Genomic DNA, 10,736 nt, shown 5'->3' on the forward strand with positions numbered 1-10,736 from the left:
CCTTGGAGTCAGGAGTACCTGAGTTCAAATCCAGCCTCAGACACTTAACACTTACTAGCTGTGTGACCCTGGGCAAGTCAATCCCAATTGCCTCACTAAAAAAAAAAAAAAAAAAAAAAAAAAAAGATAGAGAGATCAGCAGCCACCCCTCACCCAATTCCTCTAACCACCATCAGTGGGGGATGGTCTTCCTTCACTAAAGGAACTTTCCAAAGTCAAATGGTCACCCCTCCCCACCCATCAGTCCTCTATAAAAGTACCTGCCGGTATCCTGCTTAAGGAGATTGGTACCCCAGAACCACATGCTTTGTTCCCTACCTATCTCCCCATGAGAAGTCCAAGGATTTCTTTCATGGTTTCCCTTCCCCCCCTCTCCCTTCCCTTGCCCCTAAATAAACTACCATCTTATTCTAACTGCTTTTGTGTGCAAGAGGGTGTAATTCTTTAAAGAGGAATTCCTAAGAACCCCAACCCCTAACCCAAACCCGGTACCCCATTTCCCCCATAACACTTCCCAGGGCATAGGAGGAAATGGAGCTCTATTCATTGAGGAAAAGTTTAAGATAATAGTAGGAAAAGGGCAATAGAAGAGGAAACATTGTGGAGGGGGGCAAAAGATAGCAGGAGAGGGAAACAAAGTTTTCAAAGCTAGGAAATACTATCTTAACTAAGGCAAAGTTCTCTCTTGATTTCACAGGTTACACTTCTAAAAGTTCTCTTGTTCTTTGCTCATTTCTTTGATATTAACTTCAACTACAGATGAAAGGTCAATTTTTAGGGAGAGCCAATCCATCATTGCAGAATGCAAGAATGTTGCTAGGTGTATGAACAGTCAGGACTCTCTTATGGTGCTAGTGACATCAATGGTTATTACTTTCCAAGTGCCTATCTAGGAATAATTAACTCTCTAGGTGAAATGACTATCTTATCTAATGTCCCCAAAAGGGAGATATTTTTAATAAAAAGAGGGTTGGGAAACAAGTTTTTGGATAAAAGTGCTCCATAACTCCAGTGTTATCATACCCCTTAATTGACAGGAAAAGTTCAGAACAATTTACTCTTATTATTGTATTCATTCTCATTTTTGTTTCACCTCCTAATTCAGTTTAATCTCCAATCTTGGAAATGTTCCTTTCCATACTAGGATCCAAGTCATTACTGTGAATAATTAAAAAGCTAGGCTCTACCCTACTGGTAACCTCTTTCCACCTTGAAATAATCCCATTTACTGCCACTGTTTGTTTCTGGCCCCTCAGCCAATTTTCAGTCTGATCTGCCAACTTTCTACCCATTCTATGACTCTGCATTTTACATATGGACTTCCCTTGTAAAATGTTTTCCGACAATTTAAGCATGGTGGTATATGTGTTTTCAGTCCCACGGCACATTCCTCTTGTGTATGAAGGAAAGAAGGCACTCCAATTTGGTCTTTTATGTTGTACGCAACCATTATACTACTTTGCTATACAAACCTTATAATTCATCAAAACTAGTCCTCTCTGTCCCTCAAACATTCCTTTTGGGGGTTTTTCCAGCTGTACAACTGTTCTGTACTATTTCCCCTGCTTTGAAATGTTTGTTTCTTCCTCTTCTATTATCTATTTCCTTCCCCTCAGTTAAGCAGGGCAATGGGTAGGGCTCTGGGTTCAGAACCAGGAAGAAATGAGTTCAAATTCTGACATTTCCTAGCTATGTGACTCTGAGTAACTTACTTAACCTGCTTTCAGTTTCCTCATCTGTAAAATGAGGCAGGTTGAACTCAATGGCCTGTGAGGTTCTTTCAGCTTTGAATATATGATTCTATTCTCTTTTAAGGCTTTCAAGTTCTAGCTTCTCCACTACCATCTTAACCCTCCTACTTCTTATCTGCCATGGCACTTAATGTTAATAGCATCCATTTATTATGTTTATTCAGCATGTCTCTGACAACAACTTGATGAGATGGGAAGTATAAGTGTCATCACCCCCTGCCCATGATTCATCAGATTCCTTCTAGACTTCCATGCCTGCACCTCCACTACCTCCATCATATCTACTTCTACCAATTCACCTCTGATGGGCGGGTTTGCCCCAGAACCTCCATTTGAGGGCACACCTATGTCAGTTATGCTTATGTCAAACTTGGTTCTGCCCATTTCTTCCCAATATCCTTCTGGACCTTTCTGTATTACTCTTCCCTTTGCCCATTGCAAACTCTCTCACAAATATACATCTCCCCACTTTTAGCTTCCTTATATGTACTGTCTTTACCTATTAGAATGTAAGTTTCTCAAGTGTAGGGACTGTCTTGCTTTTAACTTGTATTCCCAGCCTATAACACAGTGTCTGGCACATAGGAAGCCTATTCATCCAACTATCCATCTATCCATCTATCTGTCTGTCCATCTATCCATCTATCTATCATCACCACCATCATCATAATCTATCTCTCCCATTTCATAGATGAATAACCTAAGACTTAACAGATACAATTTACTTCTCCATGGTCATTCAGCTAGTAAACATCAGAGCTGGGATCCAAACCTATGTTTTCTGACTCGAAGTTCATTATTTCTCTAACCACATAACAAAAATTTTGAGTCCCTGGCTGGGGAAAACTGCATTATATAATTCTTCGTATTTACCACAGTGCTTAGTGTGGTGCTCTATATTAGACATAGAGTAAACCAACATGTATGAATTAATGAGACACCAGATTCAGATCAGAGATTCAAAATAGGAAGGGGACCTCAAGTATCAGTCTAAACATCTCATTTTAAAGATAAGGAAATGGAGGCTCTGAGAGGTTAAGTAATTTTTCCAAGGTCACAAAGGTAGCAAGTGTCATAGCCAGAACTGGAATCTGGAGCCTCTGACTGTACTCTAATGGTCTTTTCACAATGCTTTTGCTCCCTTTCCTTTTTTTGACCAAGCTATGGAAAGCTTATGTCAGAAAGCAGGTCTCTAGTTTGGAGGCTTTTATTTTTCCTGCCATTTCATTAGCAAGATTTTCGATTCCACCACATATTGAGCCAAGAACCGTTTGTCCAGTTGGCATCTTTGTAGAAGTACCTGAAATGGCAATAGTGTGCCACTTGCTGTGTTTTTTATGGAATAAAGGGGAGATTTTAATTGTATGGGAAATTTAATTAGATTTAGGCTAATTAAATTCATTTTTTATATTAACATGTTCACAAATATTATTGCATCTCGTTAGATTTCATTCTTCGAGCCTTACTGAACAATATTCGGTGGTAGTTTCAGATTACAATAAGTTCATTATGAAGATAAGGTGGAATTAGTGTAGGAAGCTCAGCTGGTTGAAGGGGTCTGTACTTTAATTACTGCAGAGGGTGTGCATATTAATTACAACACAAGTGATATTTACTGTACCTCAGGAACATATGACAGGGTAAAGATACTGACAGCACCAGCTAATAAACTCAGTATGATAATGAGGAGAAAAGACCATAAAAATAGAAGGAAATAAAATTATTCATAAAGTATATTGATCCCAAAGTAAAGACATTAAGCTCTGATGAAGGGCAACAAACGGGAAGCTTCTCACTTTATCAAACAAATAACCAAAGTAGAGAAATGTTAGTGAGGAGACAGATTGTCATTATGCTGGTCACATGATCACACTCCAGAGAGAACACACAAGCCGTAAAGTAGAAGATTTTTTAATAAATCAGCAGAAAGCCCTACTGTCACCTGCAGGAACTGAGGTCACAGTGGCTAAGGACAGAGCTCCTAAGAGCCGAGAAGCAAGCTAGGCTGTGGGGTGAGCTGTGAGGAATCATACCCATACTAAATTAGGCTGGAGAAGTCACAACCGACTCTGCAGAACCCAGAGAGCCCAGGTAGCTGATCTCAGTCGGTACCTGAAGGCCCCCTGGCTCTAACATTGCTATAATTTTCTAACAACTCCTTTGCTTCCTGGCCCTTATGGGAGGTTTGAAAGCACCAGCGGGACTGACTTGAATGAAAGCAGCAGTAAACAGAAAAAGAATGGGAGCATTTTCCCCGACAATACTTCATGCTCTACTTGTCTTGCTTATTTCCATACCTCTTGAAGGGGAAGTTCATGAGTGTCAGCCAGTTAGCCAACAAACATTTATGAAGTGCTTACTATGTGCTGGGCAAGTGTTGGGAAACAAAGAAAGGCAAAAGGCTCAAGGGTTTTACATTCTAATGGGGGAAGAGGACATAATAACTAGACTTATTTTATCTATCTATCTATGTATCTATCTGTCTATCATCTATCCATATCTATCATCTATCTATCTGTATATGCATGTATGTATATGTACATTTATATGCATGTATAATACATATATAAACACACACACATATATATATAATGTGTGTGCCAAAATCAGTGAAATATGGGGATAATAATTATTATTATTTATGGCATAGACTTTCTAAAGTTATTTTTTTTTAATTTGTTTTTTTATAATTTTTTTTTTGGTGGGGCAATGAGGGTTAAGTGACTTGCCCAGGGTCACAGAGCTAGTAAGTGTCAAGTGTCTGAGGCTGTATTTGAACTCAGGTACTCCTGAATCCAGGCCTGGTACTTTATCCACTGTGCCACTTAGCTGCCCCCTAAAGTTATTCTTAAGGACAGGAAGGCCTAGCTAATCTCATAAAGGAGCCTGCCATTCTACACTTTGTAAAGACTGTTGTTAGGATGTCTTCTTGCTCAAATATATGGCTCAGATATTGTTGAAGTTTCAAGAGCTTTGAGATTATCACCCATTAAGTTAGGTAGCCCAGTGGCTAGAGTGCTGGGCCTAGAATCAGGAAGACCTAACTTCAAATCCAACTGCAGGCACTTGATAACTGTGTGACCCTGGGCACCTCAGTCTGCCTCAGTTTCCTTATCTATAAAATTGGGATAATATTAGTACCTACCTCGCAGGGTTGTTGTGAAGATCAAATGAAATAACTGTAAAGCACTCAGCATAGTGCCTAGCACATAGTACGTGTTACATAAATGTTAGATCTTATTATTAGAAAGACTAATGTTCAGAGAGTCCCACAATTAAGGAGAAACAATAACTGAAAATATTACCTAATATTTACAAGCAAACTTCTTTCAGACACTGAAATCAGGAGAAAAAACAAAGAAGGCTGTTTCTTATTTTATGTCATATGGCTCATCCAGCCAAGGTTCTTGCTAATTACCAGCTGTTAAGTGGTCTATTGGCAAAAATTTCAAGGAGCAGGCTCATAGTTGACTCACTGTTTGGTCTGACTAATGGTGGAGTGAATTATCTGTCTTAATTTAGAAATCTGTAGAATGGGGATATTGATGCTGAGGTGAGTTAAATAATTTACTAAAGATGTTTTTATGGTTTCCTTTTGATGGAAGTTTTTTTTTGAGAGATGTACAGAATTGATATGAAGTATAAATCAATGGTTTACATTAAAAAAAACCTCCCATCAAAAAGTTTGAAAACACTTAAATTGTACTGGTAGCTACTGAAGGTAGCCTTCATGTTAACTGCTTAGTTTTCCAGAGTTCAGGGACTGTGAGGACAATGCCTTGGCAGTTGGATTATCTGAATGGTACAGTTCTCCACGTGGGAAAAGAAGGTATTTGTGAGTTGAAATGAGACAAGGCCAGGAGTCTATGTGAGTATGATTAGAAGCAAGTGGGAAGTATTTGTGGGGGAGCAATGTGTCATAATGGCTACAAATCCCAAACCCAGAATGACTGAATAGATGTTTTGATGAATTGCTGCAGCCTAAAAAAATAAATACCTGGTAGCCAGCCCTCTGGTGATGAATATTTCTGGACTTAGCTAGGCTAATTCTTAGATGACTGACATGCAATTTGTTTCCAGGCCTATGATTAAAACTTTTTCAGCATGGTAAGACCAATCAACCAATCAATAATAATGTATTTCTTAAACCTGCACTATGTGCCAAGCACTATGCTAGGTACTCTGGATAAAAAGCTACAAGTGAGGCAATCCCTGACCTCAGGGAGTTTAGATTCTAAAAGGGGGATACAGCACATGGAGGAGAATAATGACCAGGGAGTTTTAGTTTGGGGAGTCACAGTGGCAGAGATTATGAGTGGAATCATAGGTCAAATTCCTATTCCTGCCCACTTTCATTGCCTTTTAGAATTCAAGATTGCCTTCATGAGGCAATGAGACATGGAACTAGGCCTCTATTAGAGGAATTTGCATTAGATGTAAATATCATGTAGATAAATAATAGATGCATGGGTGACTGCATTTGTGTGGGCACACACTTAACAAGACCCTTCTATTTTGATTCAGTGACTGATCCAAATTCCTAAAGGGCATGTGTATAGTAGGATTTGCCAGAGGGCAATTAAGCAATTTTTGCCCTATTTCAAGGGAGAGGGAGAAATGCAACAGTAGCCTTTCCTCCTGAGCCGCTTCTTTTACACTGGAGCATCATGGAAATTTCCCCAGGCTTCTTTGTGAAGGTCACCTGAACCTGAAAGGGGCCATCTACCTTCAGGGTGTGAACTCAAGTGCATTTCTCAAACATTAAGCTTCTCTTACAGATATTTGAAAAGAAAAAAATGAATACAACACAGCATGGCCAACACTTACCACTCTTGTAATTTCTCACCTAACAACCAAAATGATGTTGCTTTTCTAAGAATAGTTATTTACCTAAGAATGGTTATGATCCTAAAGGGTTTTAAGGAAAACATAATTTGTCCATAAATGAAAAAAGATATGAATAGAAGCACTCAGAATTATAGTTCTTCCTGTTCATGTGCCCCACAAAGTCTTTTGAGGGATTCTTGAATAATAATAAAATAGCTAACGTTTGTATAATGCTTTATATACATTATTTTATTTAATCTACTTAAAGGTAGAAGTAGAATAAAATGTGCATTGGTTTAGGGACCATAGACCTGATTTCTAGTCACTGCCTCACTGACTGGCTGTGCAGTCTTAATCCTATTGCTTAAAGTCTCTGGCCCCCAGACTTTCCATTTAAAAAATGAGCAGGTTGAAGTAGAGAAGCTGAGGATAGGATAGTAGTCTTAAGTGAGGGAGGGAAGCAGGGAGAGGAGAGAGACAGAGACAGAGACAGAGAGACAGAGACAGAGAGAGACAGAGAGACAGAGAGACAGAGAGACAGAGACAGAGAAGGACAGAGATAGAGACAGAGAGAGACAGAGAAACAGAAAGAGAATGTTTGTCTGTTGTTCCCCCCCTCCCCCCCAATTGATTGTAAACTCTTGGAGAAGGGGCAAACTGGTTTTTTTACCTTTCTTTAAATCTGCAACTTAGCACTATGTCTGGTGCATAGTATAGACAGTTAATAAATTCTTATTGATTTGAATTGAATCAATGTCAAAAAACTTTCTGGACAATTAAAGCTATCCCGAAGAACTGGCAGAGAAAGTAATGGGCTCCTTCTCATTGGATCCCTTCAAGCAAAGGATGGATGAATATCTGTTGTGTGTACAGTAATGGGAACTTTTATTTTTCTAGGATAGGTTGAACTAAAATGGACACTGATGTCCTGTCTATTTCTGAATTTCTGTAATTCTGTGATTAGATGATTATTAAAGTTTATTTCAGATTTTAAGTACTCACATTCAATACTCTTAACAGAATATTGTAAAACAAATGCTAGACTGTGAATATCACTTACAAATTATATAAAAGTAAAAATATTAATTAGGGCAGCTAGGTGGTACAGTGGATAAAGTGCCAGGCCTGAAATCAGGACAACTCATCTTCATGAGTTCAAATCTGACCTCAGGCACTTATTAGTTGTGTTACCTGTTTGCTTCAGTTTCCTCATCTATAAAATAAGCTGAGAAAGAAAACAGCAAACTACTCTAGTATCTTTGCCAAGAAGACTCCAAATGGGGTCACAAAGAGTCAGATAGGACTGACAAATGACTGAAGGCAGCCATAGATTAAACATTAGGAATAAACCAGAATTTAAAAGTTCATAGAGATTGTTAATTTTTTTTTAGCAAGTTGCTTAAAATAGGCAAGTTCCCTAAAACTTGGATTAAACAGAATGTTCATGGAATGAAATGTTCTGCTTAACAGAATTTTAGGGCTAACTAAAGCTGAAGCCAAACACCCCCCTTTTAAAAACCCATGTTAAAAAATCTTTAATTCACTCTCTTGCTTTGCTAATCTTTGTTTCATAATCAGGGTAATCATTTGAAGAACAGCAATCATTATATGAGCTATAGATTTAGAAGTCAGAAAGGCCACCAATATATACTGTACTTTTTTTGTTAAAGTAAATTCCTGATATTTACATATTACTTTGAGTTTGACAAAATCCATTACATATATTACCTTGTTGTATCTTTATGGCACCTCTTGAAGTTAGCTATTACTATACCCATTTTAAAGATGAACATCATATGTGGGTTGTGATAAAATAATGGGACTTGGCAGACACCCAGGAGCCCTCACCTGAAGTTTGATTCGGAATTGATTGAATTGGCTGAGACTGAGAGACTAAGTGCCTACTTGGGATGATTAAATTGAGACCACACCTGGCTGGCCCTGAGTAGGGTGTTGTTCTCAGAAGTTTAACCTAGCTAAGGTTGATTAAATTGAGATCACATGTGGCCAACCCTGAGGAGACTGTTCTCAGAGGCTATGGACTTTGACATCAACAGAAGGCTCTTGACCAATCAACTTGAAGAACCTCCCATTTTGGGCAGGAGGACAGGAAGTAGGCTGGTGGACGAGAGCTTGCTCTTTTGGTTCAAGACATCGACTTGGTGGCAGGACTTCACATGGGCTGTAAGGAAAGCTAGGATTTCCATGCTATAAGGAATCTGTTCTCAGTCTTTCTCTCTCTTCACTATCTTATATCTTTTAACAAACCCTTAAAAGCCTAAACTCTTGTTGAATTTATCAGTGATTTTAGCCAGTTTTCCCCTAAAATGGGGGTGAAGGGTGGGGGGACAGATTAGAACCCACATTTAGATTTTTAAACAACACAGGGCTTTGAACCTAGGTTTCTTCCATGTAATGTTTGGTATTCTTTTCACTCTATTGACTTCTTTTGGACATATTTATTATTCCTCCTAAAAAATTAGAGACCCAACTCAGCTGTTTAATTGGGGCTCAAGTTGCTAAGGTAGCACAAGAGATAGAATATTAAGCTTGGAGTGAGGAAGATTTGTGTTCAAATCCTGCCTCACATAGTTATTGATTGCCACCCCCCCTGGGGCAAATAGCTCTTTTATATTCAGGTTCCTTATTTCTAAGATGGAGGGGGCTGTAATATACTTGATTCACCATAGTGAAACATCTGGACCTGGTCTTAGGAGACAGGAAATCAGGGTTGTGATTGTTGTTGTTTTTGTCCCTGCTTTGTGATCTATATGACCTTGAGAAAATGTCACCCCTCTGGACCTCAGCTGCCTCATCTTTAAAATGGGGTTATCTGCTTAAATGCAAAGAGCTAGGCCTTTCTTTAGTCCCTTCTAGCTATTTGATCTACGATGCTATGAGACTTTACACCTTAGTGATTTAGCATCATGATTGCTGAAAAGATCTAATCAATCAAGTAAAAAGTTAATTAGTATTAGGAGAAAGTTAAACTACTTTTTACATATATGCATGATTTCTGATTTAACCATACTTGTAATTACAAGAAAGAAATGAAGGCATCCCTATGAAACATTTACTAATGTTTTGGGACTGTGCTAGCCACAGTATTGCAATAGAATGCCTAAGTATTTTCCCCCAACAAAGCTCTCTATACATTTGTGTGGGTCTGATCTCTGACCTACAGCTAAAAGAATTGTGCAAATGAACAAGATATATTTATTTTGGACCAATCTGGGGCAAGTTCTGATCATATAAGATCATACAGAATGATAGAGAAAAAATGGAAATGAGATGATACTTGAAAGTTTCAATTGAAAAAACAACAACAACAATATTGTTTAGCCTAGAAATAAAGAAAGATGTTAGGGTATGATTTGCCTAGAGCATAATCCAAGAGGTATTCCATTCCCATACAATTTATATTCCAAAAAGTTAATATAATCAGGCATTTACCCTGGAGGGAGAGAGAAGGAGAAGGAGAAGGAGAGAGGGAGAGGGAGGAGGACTTGGTAATTCAGGATAAGAGAGCAGAGATGGTCACCTATTTTGTTGGAGGGAGTGCTTTAATTGATGAAATCACAGATGTATCAAAGGACTGAAATATCTTTTTCCAGACATTCGTATTAAACGTTTTGTAAATACCATATTTTAGATCAGGAAACTAAGGTATAACAGGCCAGATGACTAACCTAGCATAAACTGAGCAGTCACCAATTTACTCTTATTTTAATGGCACTGCTCTACATTAGAGCCCTAGTCCCTCACTTAAGCCACTGAACTATTTAAAGGGGTTCTATCTGTACTATTTTGAAGTTTAGATTTATGCCTGAATAATCAATCAATGAACATGTATTGAGAACATACTATGGATAATTCAATGAATTATTTAAGTACCTTACTAAGAGTCAAACACTGGGCTAGGCACTAGAGATATGCAGAACCCAATAGTCTCTGATCTCAAGGATCTTACATTCTACTGAAATGAAACAACTTGTACACAGATATTACTATATGTGCATATATGTATATGTATACAAACATATATGCACACACACACACACACACACATATATATATTGTATATGTTTAAGCCCTTCAAACTAGGGGAGCAGGAATTGCCTCTTGTAGGATGTGGTTCTTGAGCTGACCCTTGAATGA

This window comes from Dromiciops gliroides, chromosome 2 (assembly GCF_019393635.1).
Source record: "Dromiciops gliroides isolate mDroGli1 chromosome 2, mDroGli1.pri, whole genome shotgun sequence".
In the NCBI taxonomy this organism is placed as follows: Eukaryota; Metazoa; Chordata; class Mammalia; order Microbiotheria; family Microbiotheriidae; genus Dromiciops; species Dromiciops gliroides.